Source organism: Octopus bimaculoides, chromosome 23 (genome assembly GCF_001194135.2).
Source record: "Octopus bimaculoides isolate UCB-OBI-ISO-001 chromosome 23, ASM119413v2, whole genome shotgun sequence".
NCBI classification, from domain to species: Eukaryota; Metazoa; Mollusca; class Cephalopoda; order Octopoda; family Octopodidae; genus Octopus; species Octopus bimaculoides.
The window spans coordinates 26,569,569-26,575,407 of NC_069003.1; positions in this window are offsets into that span (position 1 = coordinate 26,569,569).

Genomic DNA, 5,839 nt, shown 5'->3' on the forward strand with positions numbered 1-5,839 from the left:
AACAACTTTATTTCTAATATTTTATCACAATAATCTCATACAAAATAACCTACCGGTAACTCTTTTATTAAGTACTGAGTACAAAGAAAAGTATATTCTTATACTCTTTTACTTGTTTCACTCATTTGACTGTGGTCATGCTGGAGAACCGCCTTTAGTCGAGCAAATTGACCCCAGGACTTTTTCTTTGTAAACCTAGTACTTATTGTATCAGTCGCTTATGCCGAACCTCTAAGTTACGGGGACGTAAACACACCACCATCGGTTGTCAAGCGATGTTGGGGGGGACAAACACAGACACACAAACATATACACACACATACATATATATGTATACATATATACGACAGGCTTCTTTCAGTTTCCGTCTACCAAATCCACTCACAAGGCTTTGGTCGGCCCGAGGCTATAGTAGAAAACACTTGCCCAAGATGCCACGCGATGGGACTGAACCTGGAACCATGTGGTTTGTAAGCAAGCTACTTACCACACAGCCACTCCTACGCCTATATTATTGACTAAAAAAAATATATTTTCACAATTCCATGTCCCACTAAAAAAAAGAACAAAAATTTGGCTCCTACGCTCCACCACAAATGCCCCAAGCACCACCGGTGGGGCATATGCCCGAGTTAGTAATCACTGCTCTGTAGCGTTACGGTAATTTTAGTAGTTACTTCCCTTCTGTTATTTCCTTAATTCAATAATTCTTCCGCGAATGGAGCCAATCCATTTCTTAAGCTTACAAGAGAATTCGCTGCCGAGAATGCATATTTTGTTTTGTTACTGACTTTGTTCTTTCTCCTCGATCCTAATAAGCAGATAATTGTTTTGTTACTCTACGATCTGAGTCAACAATGATTCGTTACTTTTGACCATTTTATAAATAGAACCGAACTGGCTAGGACATTCAATCAGATGGACTAGAAATTACCTGCTATTTCTGCTAGTTTCAATTTTTGAAAGTGTAGTAAATTCTTTCAATAGCCAATATTTATTTATTTGTTTATTTTCGCTGCTCTAAGATGGTGAAGAAAAGAAAGTGGAATGGGGAATACATTCATTTTAGATTCGCGTGAATAACCGAAAAGAGAGCTAAGAACTGAGACCACTTTGTTTTTATGTGTTCAGTAATATCAGGGCTGGATTAAGATCCACAGAGGCCCTCAGTACAGGGTGTGGCAGTTATACCCTCCCACATTTTAAACTTTCACCTATATGTTGCTAATGGAATTATGCAAGTGCCAATGATGTTTTCATTTAGCTAATGAACAAAAACTGCAACCCTTTGTTTAGACAACAGTAAAATAAATTTTTCATAAATGCTATTTCTTTTCCCTTTTGTCAACCTTTCAAATGTGGGAGGTATTTCTGCTGCACCCTGTACTTGAAAGATTTTGGTCCCCCGCCCCCATATATATGTAATTCAAAATATAAACAATTATACGCCATAAAATAAATTTTCATTTTTCAACATGAAACAAAGCTAACAGTAAGATGGAAAATAATGTTTAGTTTTGTATAATTTCACTTTATTTATATTTGAAATAATTTCTCCTACTTTTTTTTTTTTATTGCAAGGTCTTTGATCAAATCCTTGCCATGAACACTTCGAAATTATACTTCCGATCATATAAACCACTACGAATATTATTTTAGCAGGTTTAAAGTGATTTATTTTTGCCGTAAACCATTTACCATTTCTGTGGTGTCTGCCACATCTTCCCTTGATGGCCTAAGTATGTGCTTATTTTCAAACCTGGACACCAAACCGTTAATCTATTAATCGTTAATTAACGAAGTCAACATTTTCGTTAATGATTTAACTTTTAAGTTAACTTAGGAAATCATTATCGGACTAATTAATTTCTGTTACATTTTATTGGGTTGTCCGGAAAGTTCATGCCGATTTTTAAAGGAAAGAAAAAGGTCAATAAATACTTGCCATTACATTTTTAATCAACCAAATATGAACCATTTTGTTGCACAATGCGTCTCCATCTTTCCTTTAACTTGAAAATACCCTCTTCCCAGAATTGAGGTGGTTTCATGGCAAATAAGTCGAAAGGTAAGCTACTATAAATTAGCATGGACTTTCCGGACAACCCAATACATTTAATTTCCATTATATTTATCAATAAACTTTTTTTTTAGTTTAATACTAATATTTGAGATTTTTTTACGCTTTACTGGCTCTAAACCTTTAAAAACCTTTAAAAAAACGGGGGGACAAAACTAAAAAATCAGCCTTTTTTTAGGTCTTTTAAAAGTTAAAACTATAAAATCAGCCTTTTAAACTCTAAAGCAAAAAATATATATATATATATAGTTTTGGGGTTCTAAAACCCTTAAAAAGGACAAAGAAGGCTGATTTTATAGTTTTGGTACTTTTTAAAGGTGGTTTTTGAGCAAAAACTGAATTTTTATTGTTATCAAAAACTTCGGTTACATTTTTTTTTTAAAGAATTAACTGATTAACGGTTATTGAAGTTGACTTTTTGGTTAACGGATTAACGATTAATGAAGCTAATTTTTCGATTAGTGGTGCCCACCTTTGTTTATTTTACTTAATGGTCAATCCAGCGCTGAGTGATATCATCGAATGTAGATTTAACACCATCTAAGTTTGACGAATATTTCCTTATAAAACATGATAGTAGAGTAGATGGAAGAGAAGTGGACTCCGTTTTGCTCATAAAGTAACTCTCACCAAAGCTGAAGCTTGTTCCAATCAAGAAAAGTTTGCTTCAAGCATCATATCAAATTGCCAACGTCTATGAGACATGGTGTAGAGGGTACGTCATAGTCAGGGGTGGGAATTTCTTCGGACTTTTACAAAATGTTTTCATTTGAAGACTAATCACATGGTTTTGAGTTCAGAACACACCGTGTGGCACCTTGCACAAGTGTCTTCTACTATAATCTCGGACCGATCAAAGCCTTGTGAATAGATGTGTTAGACTGAAATTAGATGTGTTAGACTGAATTATTCTGGGTAAAGGGGTGGGAAAGAAAGTACATAATGCAAATCAGAAGCAGGTACATGGACCAATATATCTCGGAGGAAGTGATTGATGACATCGAGAAATGGCTTGTGAAAATATCAGTTTGATAAATCAAGAAATGCTTTCAACTGTAACCAAGTGATTTCTCTGACCCGATATGTCAAGCCTGAACAGCTGATAAAGCATGTTTTACATTGTGGATTGGATCACAAATGTTACACAATCTGGTAAACTACTTTTTCGTCAGCCATAGATACACACTATTAATTCCAGATATAGTGCTGCAACACTAGCTACAGTGGAGGTGGTTGTAAGGCAGTAAGCTGGCAGAAACGTTGGCATGCCGGGCGAAATGCTTAGCGGTATTTCGTCTGTCTTTACATTCTGAGTTCAAATTCCGCCGAGGTCGACTTTGTCTTTCACCTTTTCGGAGTCGATAAATTAAGTACCAGTTGTGTACTGGAGTCGATCTAATCGACTGGCCTCCTCCCCCAAAATTTCGGGCTTTGTGCTTAGAGTAGAAAAGTATATTGGAGGTGGTTGTGGTGGTGGGTCAATCCGGATTGATTTATACATATCTTTGGTCCCATATGTAATGAAGCTGTACTCATGAGACGGAAGATTCCTCACCTATATGTATTCCATATCGGTTACTCTACTGATAAGCATAGCTGTGAAAATCTTACCTTGGAATATGTAAAAAGAAAAAAAAATTGACTACTTGTGAAAAGATTCTTCAAATCATCGGCACAGGTGTGGGTGTGTAGCTGTTTCCCAACCATATGGTTTTGGATTCAGTCCCACTGTGTGGAATCTTGGGCAAGTGTCTTCTACTATAGCTCTGAGTTGACCAAAAACTTTGTGAATGGGTTTTGGTAGACAGAAAGTGAAAGAAGCCCGTCATATATATATGTATAGAGACATTTATGTTTCTGTGTCTGTGTTTGCGCCCCCGACACACGCACACTGCTTGACAACTGGTGTTGGTGTGTTTATGTTCCTGTGACCTAGTGGTTACTTTTCTGTTAGAAATTTGGACGCCAGCAGGTGCTGGCTATAAGAACCCTCTGGACTTCAAAGAGAGTAATAAGCCTGCCGTAGATCTTTAGAAAAAAGACATCACTGACAGAAATGGAGAGAAAAAAAGAAAAGAAAAAGAAAAATGAAATCTCAAGCAGCAGAAATAGATTTTTCAGTAAAGTTGCTAGAAAATTGACGGGATTAATTGAAGTATTTCTTCTACTTGCAACTATCTACTGTAGTTGAGAAGCCTGCTTCCCAACTATGTGATTTTGTGTTCAATCCCACTGCTCAACACCTTGGCCAAGTGTTTTCTACTTTAACCTCAATCTGACTAAAGCATTGAGTGCATTTAGTAGACAAAAACTGAAAGAAGTCTGTCGCATGTGTGTGTGTGTGTGTGTGTGTGTTTTGTATTTGTCCTTTACCGATACCTGACAATCGGAATTGATTTGTTTGCATCCCTGTAACTTAGTAGTTTCTGCAAAAGAAATCGATAGAATAAGTAACAGATTTCCAATTAAAAACAAAAACAAAAAAATAGTACACTAATTTCCCTGGCTACCTCAGAGATTTAATCTCAGTCCACTCAACAGGTAAGGAACACGACTGCTCCAATAGACAGACTTTGTGTGGATCTTCCCAGCCATCCTTAAGACCTTCTCTTCTTAGCCAACATGGCTGCGCCGAAGAAGGCTAGGGACATCTGTCCAATAGCAGTTGGCAACGACTTGTAGCCAGGAATGCATTTGGACCAGTCAGGGGTGGTCTGAGTGATGGAAGCTAAGCCCTGTTCAGTTTGACGTGGGAGTCAAGTGTGGATGTGACGCTGCTGCCCATGTGACCAGATATATACATCACCCTCTTTACTTTGCTTCCTGCTGAAGCTGGAATAAAAAAGAAATGCCATCAACAGTTTTAGGTGGGACGCCATCTTAGCATGTATCTAAGACGTGCCTCCTCATTATACCCACTTGCATCCTTCTCCTGTGGAACACCCAGCATAATTATGGCTGCTGACAGCAGGGTCGCTCCTTCCACGGGTATTCAGCAGGGTGACCCTCTTGGTCTGCCCCTTTTAGCATTGGTTGTCGATAATGTTATCTGATCGGTCCACTTACTCTTTAATGTCTGGTACCTGGACGACACAGTGCTGGGTGGCTCGGCTGAGTCCATAGTTGAGGCCCTTCAGCAGGTCATTAAAACCCCAAAATTCCTTGGGTTTGAAGTCAACCTGTCAAAAGCGAAAGCAATAATGGTGAGGCCGAGTTCCAGGATGCCGTACTTAGCATCCAGCCCATTTTGGCAGTGGTTCGGCTGTCACCAAGGGACGCCGTTTGCATTCTTGACTCTACATCTTCCCAAAAGGCATAAAAAAAAGTGCCTGGAGACCAAGTTTGCAGACTTATATAGGATGACTGAAGGGTAGCCCCTCATTAGTACGCATCCGGTGCTTTTTCTCTTGAGAAATTACTCTGTCCCACCTCAGATCCTTTCCTCGGATTCCTCAACACGCCGTTCTGGATTATGTCGTTCAGAACGGCGTGTCGAGGAATTTGTCACGTTTGGAACGCTATTAAAAGGCAGTACGGTCACGGCTGGAACTCCTTGAAGAAAGACGCATGTTTTCGCGCATCCATGCATAAATGAATTGGATTTCCATTTTGAAAATTTTCCTTTCAGACACTAAACAACAGAATAACCTTTCACAGTTGATCAACCCCATCTGAGAGAGAGAGAGAGAAAGGAAGAGAGGGAGAGGGCGAGAGAGATAGAGAGTAGGGGAGAGAGATAGAGAGTGGGGGAGAGAGAGA